At 37.0% G+C, this 14,403-nt stretch overlaps 1 pseudogene across 1 annotated transcript; it reads right to left on the reverse strand.

Moving 5' to 3' along the window:
• Positions 1–95: 95 nt before the first annotated feature.
• On the reverse strand, positions 96–13,834 carry LOC306867649 (cryptochrome-1-like; annotated as a pseudogene). The gene is made up of 10 exons: positions 13,564–13,834; positions 8,068–8,511; positions 6,251–6,367; positions 5,991–6,141; positions 4,587–4,727; positions 3,103–3,273; positions 1,906–2,263; positions 1,205–1,302; positions 1,011–1,121; positions 96–926 (listed from the first exon to the last, which is right to left on the reverse strand). The product of its transcript is annotated as a cryptochrome-1-like (transcript).
• Positions 13,835–14,403: the final 569 nt, after the last annotated feature.

The raw sequence follows: 14,403 nt of genomic DNA on the forward strand, positions 1-14,403 counted from the left end.
TGGTCAGTCAAAACCACAAACACAACTTTAAACTGCTTTAAACAGAAAAGTATCTCGAGAGCTTCCGAAATCAATAACAAAGATATCATTTTTTTAATTACATTTTAATTTATTAATTTAGCAGACGCTTTTATCCAAAGCGATTTACAAATGAGGACAATGGAAGCAATCAAAACCAACAAAAGTGCTATAACAAGTCTCAGTTATACACAGTAACACATAGCAAGGTTTCTTTTACAATTATATAATAAATAAAAAGAAAACAGACAGAATAGAAAAAGAATAGAGAAGCTAGTTAGTGTGTTTTTAGAGAAAACAAGCAGTTAGTAAATGAATAGAGTTCAAGTGTAAAGGTTTTTTTTTAAGAATAGAATTAGAATAGAGAGTGCTAGAGTTAGAGGGTCAAATAAAGATGGTAGAGATGTGTTTTTAGTCCTTATTTACATGCCAAAGCTCATTTCCAGTTGATTTATTTTATCTATTGCATAATATACACATGTATTTAATGATTGACAAAAAACACATTTGCATTAGAAAGACTATTGCATAAAATTTGAAAATTGTATATTTCACATCTTTTAGTTCATAAACTCTGTTCAATGTAGATAAATCTCTCGCACCAGCGAAACGAGCATCAGTGTTCAGACCCAACAAACTGATCAATAGAGTTCAAATGCCGTCTTCTGTTCAGTATAACATGATTCTGTTTGATTCGCGTGTCGATGTCAATTAAGTAATATGGTGGTCTGATTGGGCAGTTCTAGAGTCACATGACCTCTCCGCTCAACTGTAGAGTCTCTGGGATTTATGATCTGCATCACCACTGAAACGTTTGGACTTGCTGTGTTGCTCCGCCCCCTCCAGAAGCCCCTCCTCCTCTTGCAGCTCACGCTTAAGCCCCACCTCCATTGGGTCATCCGCCACATCTGTGAGCAGATCAAACCATTATGACACTTTGAAGGCGACATATTTGCGTTCCACGTAAGAAAGTCGTACGGTTTGCGCTTTACCTTGCGTGAGTTCGGCCGTGTTCTGCTGCTCGATGCGCACCTGACGCATCAAACCCAAGTTCCTCTGACTGGCCTCTATGTGGCACACCATGGGATGAGGATAGTCCTTACCTGCACACACACGGGTCAGAACATATTAAACCGGTTCAGACAGTCGCAGCGGTGGGTTAGTGAGCGTTTAGCATCTCTCAGACCGATGATGCAGCCGGCGCGGAGCTGGACGTCTTTTGGCGCTTTCCACGGCTCATAAATATACTGCGAGGGGAAGTTCTTCAGAACGGGCAGGTATTTCCTACAGATCAAAGACAGGCGTCATGAATATTAAACTGTGGTGGGTGTGGCAGATCAAACACAGAATGTCATAAATATTAAACAGCGGTGGGCGTGGCAGATTGAACACAAAACACAATGCATAATAAATGGTGGTAGGTGTGGTATATCACACAGAATATCATGAATAATAAATGTACAAGTATATGCAGAACAACACTATCATGTCAATTTGAGAGCAGAACACACAATATTAAATGGCGGTGGGTATGGCCGATCAAACAAGAAACATCTGGAATATTTAACAGTGGTGGGCGTAGCAGATTGAATGTGGAATCATGAATATAAACGGAGGTGGCAGATTACTCACAAAGCGTCACAAGTAATAAATGGTGGTAGGCGTGGCATATCGATGCAGATTATCATGTATAATAAATAATAAATGGACGTGGGCATGGCAAAGTAGATGCAGAACATTATTTGTTGTGGGCAAGTAAATTTGAGCACAGAGCACACTGAATATTAAACAGCGGTGGGCGTAACAGATCAAACGTGGAACATCATGAATATTAAGCAGAAGTGGGAGTGGCAAATCAAACCATTAAAGTGGCTTGTTCGGTGATACCTCAGATACTGTCCTTGAGGGTCGGTCCGACGACCGAAACGCACGGGGCAGAAGATCCTGGTGTATTTGTGGAAGAACGCACTAGCAGATAACCACATCCAGTTACCGGCGTTCATGCTATAATCCGCGTCCAACAGGAGCTCCTCGAACACCTGAGAACTGACACACCTGAAATACATGTATGAAAGACTCAAACACACAAAAAGACCCAAAGTACCTTCATGCCCTCCTCCCAGCTGATCCAGAGATCTCCTCGCGTCAGGAAACAGGCCACGGCGTGCCGCGCCAGATGATGGATCCAGCCCTCGCGCCGCAGCTGGGTCATGATGGCGTCGATCCACGGGAAGCCCGTCTGAGCCTGACGGATGGAGACCAGAGGACGTTACAGACGCTACGGATGGGCGATATGGGTTTAAAAATATATCACGATAATTTCTGGTATTTATTGCGATAACGATATCAATGACGATAATTCTGGGAATCTTATGCATCCACCAAAACACAAAAAATTACAAAGAATCCTGTTTAGAAAAGTATTATCTTTCCTATTTTTACCCATAATAGGGTGTTGTGAGCATTACTGAGTTCACACGTGATGTAATGATTGTTTAACTCATACTGGAAGCCGGAGGGCGCTCTAGCGCAGAAAAACACATGCATTGCAGAAGTAATAGCACTGACGACGCTCCAGGAAATCCCTAATATGGACAAAGTATCCAGTTATCGCTGAATAAAATGCACAACCGAGATAGAGAAATTGTAACTGATGAAACTTGAAGACTATAAACATACGATTGCGACAATATATGGTTTATCTGTATTCTTTAAGCAATCTTTATAAGGATAAAGTATATTTATAATGCAATGCTAATCGGCATAGCCTTTATCATTGTATATACTACTATCATTCTGTAATATGAAACCACAAAAAGAAGTTAATTCAAACACTCCACTGATGTTATGAAGTTAATTTGGAGAAAAAGCATGTCATTAAATGATATCTTTGTTGGACAACAGGTTTGTAAACAGGTTCATACACTGTGCTACTGTACTACATTTATTCTTCGTACAGACAGATTTTTTGTGCACTGTACAGCCCTGAACAAACCAGAAGGAGCTGATACTTTAGCAATACACTCCTCAATTTAACTTCCGCCTTCCACGATGTCGCAGACAGAAATAACTAGGTTCTCTTACAGTTCTCCATTTCTCCAGAGCCTCTGGATCGTGGTACCAGTCGATCTGCAGACAAATGGGGTTCCCCTGCATCTTGGTGAAGTTCGGCGTGGCCAACGCAACGGTGTAGAAGAACTCGCGCCACAGAACCTGACCCTGGAGAGACACGGGCGGCAGCGAGTGGTTCTTCGACTGCAGATGAAGAACGTCAGAGAGAGAACGTTAGCGTTCAACAAAAAGGTCAGGCGAGTTTGCAGAAAATTGGATAAAAATAACGCAAAACAATTTCCTAGTCAATTAAAAACGCAACACAATGATACTACTGTATAAAATTAAAGAAATCAACATGTAATGATAAAGGTTTTTTTAAATTATTCGCAAATAGTACACTAGTATTCAGTTTCAGTAGCCTTAGGCACTAATTTTAGCTAAGTAAACATTTGCGAGAAGTGTTTAATTTACATATTAATAGTTTATTCCGCAATCAAAAATATAATAAAATAGTTTAAATTCATTAAAATTGACTGTTTCACTTAATATTTGTGTGTGCTTAATAGTAATGTGCGAGTATTTGCTCATTAGCTTAGCAACATGCTAACATTAGCCTTAACTGGAATTAACTCTGCGGGTTTATTATAAATTTACTGCAAAGTATCAATAAAATATAGTACAAGTAAAACAATACACTATTTCACACAGTATGTGCATATTATGTGCATATTAGTGTTGTTAGCTTAGCAACATGCTAACATCAGTTGGCTGAAATCAACCCTGAAGGCAGATTATAAATATACTGTGAAGTTTTAATTTAATAGCTACTAACTCCTTAAAAATACACTACCTAACACAAAATCAGTGTGTTTGTGTGTTTATTAGCCTTCTTAACGTAGCAACATGCTAACATCAGTTGGTTGGAATCAGCCTAATCAGGTCTAATTATATATATACAGCAAAAAAATAATGGAATATCGTATTGACTCATTAAAAATACACAGCTTATCCCAATATCTGGGTATTTTTGTGTTTATTAGTGTTGTTAGCTTAGCAGCACGCTAACATGTCGACTGGGATCAACCATGAGGGTAATTATAAATACACAGCCCAAAAAAAAAACAACAAATCAATATATAGTATTAACTCGTTTAAAAATACAGTACTTCACCCAATATCTGGGTGTTTTTGTGTTTATTAGTGTTGTTAGCTTAGCAACATGCTAACACCATTCTCTTTAATAATCAACCATGAGGGCTAACTATAAATATACTGCCAAGTATCAATTCAATTGACTCATTTAAAATGCACAGCTTCACACATATACGTATTTTTGTTTATTAGTGTTATTAGCTTAGCAACATGCTAACATCAGTCTCTATTGGAATCAGCTGTAACAGATGAATCTCTCACGATTCTCTCGTGCTGTTCGTGTATTTGGAACGTGTAGCTCCAGTGTAGTTAGCATGCTGTGTGTGTAGCGTGTGTTGTGCTGAGGTTTAGCGTGCGCTGACCTGCGCGTAGACGCTGCGGAGTCGGTGGTAGAAGGTGCGGACCGACAGGCAGCCCAGACTCAGATACGGACTGAGGCCCGTGGTGCTGGGCAGCAGAGAGTTCGGAACCGTCCGCGCTTTGGAGAAGTTCACCACCCATCCCTGCAGACACACGAAATCTTGCTCGTCAGCACACGCTAACGACGCTTCACGCCTCAAACACCAATCAGATTCATTCACTGACGTTTTTCGTTCGTGTAAGTCTTTGTTCCTGTGTGACGCACTTTAGCATTATTTTAGTATTATTTATATACTATTATAGTATTAATATTTTGAATTAGCTTTTAATTTATATTTACTGTTTTCATTTTGATTCATTTTTTTTTTAAACGTTATGCATCTTTTTTTAAATTAGTCTTACTTTTAGAAATTTGAGTGCTTCGCCTTTATTTCAGTTAGTTGCCAAGTTAACGTTTTTTAACATGTATATTTTATTTTATTTTCTTAAAATGTCATTTCAATTACAGAAAACAATTTTTAATAATTTTATTTAACAATAACATTACCGGTATACTGTTATAAAATATTTCTATTTAGCTTTAATTTTCATTTCAGTTAAGCTTTAGTAATTTTAGTATTTCAACTGAACCTTAAGTTTTTAATCTAATATTTATATTTTATTTAAACTTATTGAAATTTGTTTTTAATAGTTTTAGTACGTAAATTTAAACTTATTTGATTTCAATTTGTTGCCAAGGCAACATTTCTAATTTTCATTTGTTTTTTTTTTTCAGTTTTTCATCTAATACTTCTATTTAATTTAAATAACCGACAATGGTTTTTAATAAGTTTTAGTTAGAATGAATAATAACAGCGTTAACGCAACTGATTTAAAATATTTCTATATATATTTAATTTAATTAAAGTTTAGTTCTTCAACTTAAACTTATTTCAGTTAGCTGCTAAAGCCACATTTCCTAATTTTCATTTAAGATTTTAAGTATAATTTTTCATTTTAAATGTAATTGTTTTATTTATATTTATTTCAATTAGTCAAAACTTTTGTTAATAGTTTTAGTTTCAGTTAACAATACTGATGCAGCTAAATATTTCTATTTAGCTTTGATTCATTAGTAATTTAAGTACTTATTGTTATTTATAGATATTATACTATATTTTAAGTGCATTTAATATTTATATTTTACTTTATTTCAGCTTTACTCAGCTTCAATCACCATAAGGTATTTCAATAGTTTTATTATTTAACAACTATAATTAACTAATTAACTAACAGAGATGCACATGCTTTTTGCTGTCTTTCAAAGACTAAAGCCCAAGAAAAATAGAGTAGACTCAATGAACGAATGAATCAGTGAACGAATCTGACTGTAATGAAAAGATTCAAATCAGTGAGATGAATCAGACCTGACTCTGGAAGTGTTTGTGGAGTCTCTGGAGTGCGTGTGTCTCTCCGCCGGGCCATAAGCCCTCAGACTCGACCTCCAGACCCATATCAGCCGGTGACGGGACTCCGTATGTCTGCTCCTGATCCGGCTCCGCAGGGGTCCAGCATCTCCTGCACACAACCACACAGAATCACTCACAGAGTCTCCGGCGATTCCTCCATCTGTGCGTCAGTCACAGCGTCTGCTCGGCGTCAGACAGCACACACACACACTCCTTACAGGAAGTCCTCAGCGCTGACGTCCTGCACCGGTTTCTCCGGTTCACCCAAACCAGACAAAACATACAGGAACTTCTTATACGTGAGCGGAGGAGAGCCGCCGTTGGCCTTCACGATCCTGGAGAGAAGAAACAAAACGCACTCATACAGTCCTTCATGAACATCTGACTTTACACCAAGATACCATTATATTACTTTTATATTTCGATTTTCTTTTTAATTTTTAAAATATATTTCTATATTACTTTAATTTTTATTACAGGTTTTGTAATTTTACTACTTCAACTTACAGTATCTGTGTCCCTGCAGCACAAAAGCAGTCATGAGTAACACAGGTATATCTGCAGCAATAGCCAACAATACATTGTATGGACCAAAATTATACATTTCTCTTTTATGACAAAAATCATAAGGATATTAAGATCATGTTCCATGAAGATATTTAGTAAGTTTCCTACCGTAAATATATGAAAACTTAATTTTTGATTAGTAATATGCATTGCTAAGAACTTCATTTGAACAACTTTAAAGGAGATTTTCTCAATATTTAGATTTTTTTGCTCCCTCAGATTCCAGATTTTCTAATAGTTGTATCTCAGACAAATATTGTCCGATCATAACAAACCATACATCAATGGAAAGATTATTTATTATAAATCTCAATTTAAAAAAATTGACCCTTATGACTGGTTTTGTGGTCCAGGGTCACATTTATTTCAGTTAGTAGCCAAGACAATATTTCTAATTTAAAACTTGTTGTCACGGGACGCTGTGAAAAGCACCGTGGAAAGATGAGGTCAGGGTCCAAGTGCAGGTAAGGCTCCTTTAATTCAAAACAAAAAGGCCAACACGGCACAAAACAAAACAGAAAAGGACTGGGATACGAGATGGCACCATGTATCCCAGCCCAGCGCAAACACTAGAAACACACCAAACATATACATGAAATAACAATTAACGAACCCAGGCAGAGTGGTGAGAGAGGGGAGACTATATAGTCCGTCAAATGGAGAACAGCTGGGAGTGTGATGAGTGTGACAGGTGTGTGTAATGGTGCGTGTGATGTGGCAGGTGTTCGTGATTACGTGAGGTGAGTCCGGGAGGAAGGGAGATGGTGACCTCTGGTGGCGACAGGGAGAAGCGCAGGGCCCGGACTTGTGACACTTGTATAATATTTACCAAAAACGATTTTTAGTAACTAACAACAATAACACTGATGCACTGATTTAAAATATTTCTATATATCTTTAATTCAATTATATTTCAGTTTTAATTTGAGTAATTTCAGTACTTCAACTACAGCTTATTTTAGTTAGTTGAGTAGAAAAGTTTTTCTTCAAATATTTATATTTTACTTTACGTAAATGCCATTTCAATTACCAATTTTTTTTTTATAGTTTTAGTTAACTAACAGTACTGATGCCCTGATTTAAAATATTTCTGTATATCTTTAAATTTATATTTCAGTTTATTTTAGTCAATTTAGCACTTCAACTTTTAAATTGAAGATTTTAACCTAATATGTATATTTTAATTTATTTCAGCTCTATGTTAGTTACTGGAAGCTTAAATTAATTTTTATTTTAGTTTAATTTGAGTCATTTCAGTACTTATTTCAGTTAGTTCGCCAAGGCAATATTTCTAACTTTCGTTCAAGTTTTTCATTTAATATTTTACTTTAGTTCAACTTTATTTTAGTTACCAAAAACAATTTTAATAGTTTTAGTTAACAATAAAGTTACTGATTGTAAATATTTCTATTAGGCTTTAATGAATTTTTATTTCAGTGTAGTTTGAGTAATTTTAACGCTGTCGCACCTCTTGACGTCGTAGAGCGTGTGCGACACATGCGTGTACGTCTGGAGTCCGCGCTCCTGTGCCAGCGCTTGTATTTCCCGCTCCATGCGTGCGTAATACGGCTCCACCTCTGTGTCGTAGCTGATCTGCGTGATGCCCCAGCGGGTCACGAGGTCATGCAGCACCGCCGCCGTCGACCCGCGCAGGACATAGAGCCGCGAGCCCAGCGCCCGCAGACGAGCGTCCAGATCCTCCAGACTCTGCAGGAGGAAGCGCCAGCGTAACGGGCCCAAGCGCATCGCCCCCTCCAGGAACACGCAGTCCAGGACGTAGACGGGGAAGAGCACGGCGGAGCTCGACAGCGCCCCCAGCAGGGTGGGGTTATCGTGCAGCCGCAGGCCCTTACGGAAGAGATGGATGGTGCGGTGACTCATGACGACTGAATCACGAGCCGAACACTTCGGTCTAAAACAGAATAATGCAACAAAATGTATTATTATAGCGCTTTACCTTCCTGATAATGTCCAAAACATGGTATTATCATTTCAAAAGTTATTTAAAAAAAAAATACCTTAAAAAAATGTGCAAAAATCAACAACAACATGGCAATACATTAATGATTTGTGGGGAAGTCGTGGCCTAATGGTTAGAGAGTCGGACTCGTAATCCAAAGGTTGTGGGTTTGAGTCTCGGGCCGGCAGGGATTGTAGGTGGGGGGAGTGAATGTCCAGCGCTCTCTCCACCCTCAATACCACGACTGAGGTGCCCTTGAGCAAGACACTGAACCCCCAACTGCTCCCCGGGCGCTGCAGCATAAATGCTGCCCACTGCTCCGGGTGTGTGTTCACGGTGTGTGTGTGTTCACTGCTGTGTGTGTGTGTGTGTGTGTTCACTGCTGTGTGTGTGTGTGTGTTCACTGCTGTGTGTGTGTGTGTGTGTTCACTGCTGTGTGTGTGTGTGTTCACTGCTGTGTGTGTGTGTGTGTTCACTGCTGTGTGTGTGTGTGTGTGTTCACTGCTGTGTGTGTGTGTGTGTGTGTTCACTGCTGTGTGTGTGCACGTTGGATGGGTTAAATGCAGAGCACGAATTCCGAGTATGGGTCACCATACTTGGCAGTATGTCACTTCACTATTATCACTATATGATCAGGTCTAAAACAAGGTATTATCATTGCTTAAGTTTTTTTATAAATATGTACAAAAAACTACAACAACAACAAAAAAACATGGCATTTCAATCATGTTATGATCCAAAATATTGTATTACCATGGAAAATAAAACAACAACAACATGGCAATACATTAATGATCAGGTCCAAAACATGGTGGTTTTATCATGATATGATCCGAAACATGGTTTTACATTCATAGTAAGGCCCAAAACATGGTATTATCATTTCAAAAGTTATTAAAAAAAAAACCTAAAAAAAATGTGCAAAAATCAAAATCAACAACAACAACAAAAAACATGGCATTTCAATCATGTTATGATCCAAAACATTGTATTACCGTGAAAAAAAACAAGGCAATATATTACTGATAAGATCCAAAATAGGGGTCGACCGATATGTGTTTTTCAGGGCCGATGCCGATACCGATTATTACAGACCAAGTAGACCGATAACCAATATATTGAACCGATATATATGTCTGGTGTAAAAATGAAAATGAATGTCAAAATTAAAAATAACAAGGGCTCTGACAAAAATGGCCTTCCCTAGTGTTGGTTGCACTTCTTACTCTTGTCTTCCCCCATGCATCCATCTACAATAAGGGTCATATATAAAGAGAGAGTTAAAAGTGGGGCCACTGTATGCTTCATGATTAAGCCTATGAATACTAAATACTACAGCTAAACAGCTTGGGGAAATGTAAGTATTTGGCTTCAATAATTTACATGTTAGAAATGTATGTGTAATAGCATAACCTCTCATAATTCTTCATTAATTATTTTCGGTTGACTAAATCATAACCTACAAGAGGGGACTATTCAATTCATCATCTAATGCACATCAATTGATTAATTTAAAAAGCGCAATGTATATAATAAGTGTAAATAATTTAATTGTCTTCATAGCTCCATTGTAGAAGTTGCGAAGAAGACTGCAACTATTTTAATGAAGCTATAACACTAATAGCCTGTTATAGGCTCACTTGGTTCAATAGCCTATTGAAATGTCCCAATTTCCGTCATCCTAATCTTGGCCAATGTGACAGTAACTTAGTCTTGGCCTATGTGACAGTATCCTAATCTTGGCCTATGTGACAGTATCTTAGTCTTGGCCTATGTGACAGTATCTTAATCTTGGCCTATGTGACAGTATCCTAATCTTGGCCTATGTGACAGTATCTTAGTCTTGGCCTATGTGACAGTATCTTAGTCTTGGCCTATGTGACAGTATCTTAATCTTGGCCTATGTGACAGTATCTTAGTCTTGGCCTATGTGACAGTATCTTAGTCTTGGCCTATGTGACAGTATCCTAATCTTGGCCTATGTGACAGTATCTTAGTCTTGGCCTATGTGACAGTATCTTAATCTTGGCCTATGTGACAGTATCTTAGTCTTGGCCTATGTGACAGTATCTTAATCTTGGCCTATGTGACAGTAACTTAGTCTTGGCCTATGTGACAGTATCCTAATCTTGGCCTATGTGACAGTATCTTAGTCTTGGCCTATGTGACAGTATCATAATCTTGGCCTATGTGACAGTATCTTAGTCTTGGCCTATGTGACAGTATCTTAGTCTTGGCCTATGTGACAGTATCTTAGTCTTGGCCTATGTGACAGTATCATAATCTTGGCCTATGTGACAGTATCATAATCTTGGCCTATGTGACAGTATCTTAGTCTTGGCCTATGTGACAGTATCTTAGTCTTGGCCTATGTGACAGTATCATAATCTTGGCCTATGTGACAGTATCTTAGTCTTGGCCTATGTGACAGTATCATAATCTTGGCCTATGCGACAGTATCGTAATCTTGGCCTATGTGACAGTATCGTAATCTTGGCCTATGTGACAGTATCATAATCTTGGCCTATGTGACAGTATCTTAGTCTTGGCCTATGTGACAGTAATTTCCATTAGTTTTCATTTACAGAGCAGTGCAAATGAAGGCATAAAACATTAATTTAATTTATCTTTTAATCAAATCAGTTAAACTCAAATGTGGCAAACAAATGGGTTTAGTATTAAAATTAAAACATGGAAGAAATAGCGTATTGTGTGATTGTTCTTTTAAACAAAAGTTGTAATAATTGTAGTAGTATTAGTAAATAAACCGAACTTTTATTTTGACGGGTTGCCATGAGGACCTCTTAAGTTTCTGTAGCCTATTTATGATATGACGATCGTTTTACTCAAACGAAACAGTCAAATGCTCATGAAGTAACTCTCAGAGCAGTTCTGGGGATGATGTTCATGTATTTATGTCCTCATTTAGTGACATGGCAGATGCGGAAATCACCGCGAGCGTCGCGCACTCCAGTGTGTGTGTGTGTGTGTGTGTGTGTGTGTGTCATTCACATATACAGAGACCCGCCGAACATGCAGAATTCATATTTAAATAGTCTTTTTGCAGCTTAATGTTTACAGAGTCGATTTAAGTGTACTGACCTACTTTTGATTAATTCATCCAAACTTTGACTAATTCCGTGACTCCGCGTTATACAGTAATGCTATATGACTGGATTCGCGATTCCCCCTGCATTTCCCCCATCTCGGAAACCATAAATAGATAATATTGAGGTTTACAACTTCAGTGTAGTGGATTGTAATTTATTGCAACTTGAGCAACGTCTGCTGCTGCCTTTGAGAGAGAACTGATGCGTGATGAAGCAGCACCAGTTAGCAAGCGCTTTCGGTGTGATGGTGCGTTCACACCAGACGCGAATGACGCGTTAAGCGCGAGTGATTTACATGTTAAGTCAATGCAAAGACGCGATTAGACATCCTGCGGCGCGAATTGAGCGTTTCGAGTGTTTGACGCGAATCGCGCAAGTTAAAAAAGCTGAACTTTGGCGGATATTCGCGCCGCGCTAACCAATCAGGAGCTTGCTCTAGTAGTGACGTGATTACGAGCGAGGACTAAATCATCGTAGCTGTATCCGGAGCTGTACTATAGACCAAAGATTACCTGTTAGATTTACCCAAAACAAATTATATCTTATGTTTATCCACTACAGAGACATCAGAGCCAGCGGCAAATGTCAGAAGGACTAGCCAGGCCAATAATCGGTCGACCCCTAATCCAAAACATGGTATTATCACTGCAAAAGTTCAAATATGTACAAAAATCAACAACCACAACAACAACAAAAAACATGTCATTTCAATCATGTTATAGTTCAAAACATTGTATTACCATGAAAAATAAAACAACAACAACAACAACATGGCAATACATTAATGATCAGGTCCGAAACATGGTATTATCATGGTAAATAACAAAAACTTGCTCAAAAGCATGGCATTTCAATCATGATATGGTTCAAAACATGGTAAATGTAAATATATTAATAAACAAATAATTAAAAAAACCATTATATCAGGATATGACCCATAACATGGTATTACAATAGTAAATATAAAAATAAAACATTGCATTATCTTCATGATAAGGTCCAAAAAATGGTGTCATCATTGTAAAGGTCAAAAAATACATACAAAAAACCAAAAGGCATCTCAATCATGTTATGGTCCAAAACATTGTATAACCATGGTAAATATCAAAAACATGGTATGATACGGTTCAAAACATGGTATTACCAAATTAAATGTCACAAAACATGGCATTTCCATCATGATAAGGATCTAAACGTGGTATCAAAAAAACAGTGTATTATTGTCCAAAACATGGCATTACCATAGTAAGGGTAAAAAAAAATAGTATTACCATCATTAGATTGTCCAAAATGTGGTATAATCATGGGAAATATAAAGGACATTGTACATGTAAAAAACATGGCATTTCCATCATGATAATGTTCAAAATATTGTATTATGATAAATGGTATTTCATATTATCATGGTAAATGTCTAAAAACGTGGCATTAGCATCGTACTGATCCTAATACATGAGAAAACAGTGCAAATATAGTGCATAAAATAAGACTAGTCTCTATAATATATAATATATTAATAATATATAACATGTAGATTATGATTAATTCATTATATTCAATGAAACAGCACTTCTGGCTTTCATCACATAAAACTAGATCTAAACATGTAAACAGTAACTATGCAATACACACGTTTAGATTAATATGCTTTGAGTCACTTAATTGTAAAATGTTGGATATTTACTGTTTTACGGTTATATTTTTTAACGATCAGCAACTTTGACCCACCTCCAAATCGCCTCAGGCAGCATCCATTAGGACACTTCAATCAATTAAAAGTTAGAAACACGACCCGTGTGTTTCAACATAATTAACGATAATAACTAGTTAATAATTATTAGTCGAGTATAACGTGGAAAGAAACGCATCGGTCGAGCCACAACACTTATCTGACCTGATCCCGCCCTCCTCACATCCTATTGGACGACCGCATCCATATGCTACTGGGATCACGCTTCCGATTGGTCGCTCTAGTACAGGCATGTGGTCCTCAGCCTGTGATTGGACGCTGCGACTGTAACTCAAATGTAAAGAGCCCGGCGTTCTCCATGTTTACGAACGTGAAATTGAATTAATCAGTAAATACATATATTTATAAGCATCGAAGTGTAAGCGAGCGAATCGGCAAAGACGCGACTGACGGAGTTTCCAGCGCATTTTAGCGCGTGAATATAGGTCAAATCAATGTAGGTCATGTCCCGCCCTCTAGTGGACACGGACCAATCAAAACCTTATTAGATTTTTATTACAAATACGTTCAATTATTATACCTGGAAATACACGTTTCTTCCTAAAATAATATAAAACAAACAAATAATAATTTAATACATATTTTTAGTTATTAAGAATTAATATATGTCTTAAATATATCAAAATAATAAATAAATATTCCTAAATTACGTTTTCTATTTTTATATTTATTACTCTCTCTCTGTCTAAAATGTTTTTCCTCATTTTTACAAAAAACATTAATTGTAATAATATAACATATTAATCATATAATTAAAAATTGTATTTAAAAAAAAATACAATTCATCATTTAAAAAAATAAAAAATAATTTATACGTTACATTTTTTATATTTATTGAAATATCAATAAATATAATTAATATCAAAATACTTTGAGAGTGCCACAAAAAAACGGTTTTCTTTATAAGTCTGTACAAGTATGATTCTTAATTTTTATCATTATTATTATTACTTATGCCCATATATCAAAATTGTTTAACTTAAA

Source organism: Barbus barbus, assembly GCF_936440315.1.
Source record: "Barbus barbus genome assembly, chromosome: 49".
Lineage (NCBI taxonomy): Eukaryota > Metazoa > Chordata > Actinopteri > Cypriniformes > Cyprinidae > Barbus > Barbus barbus.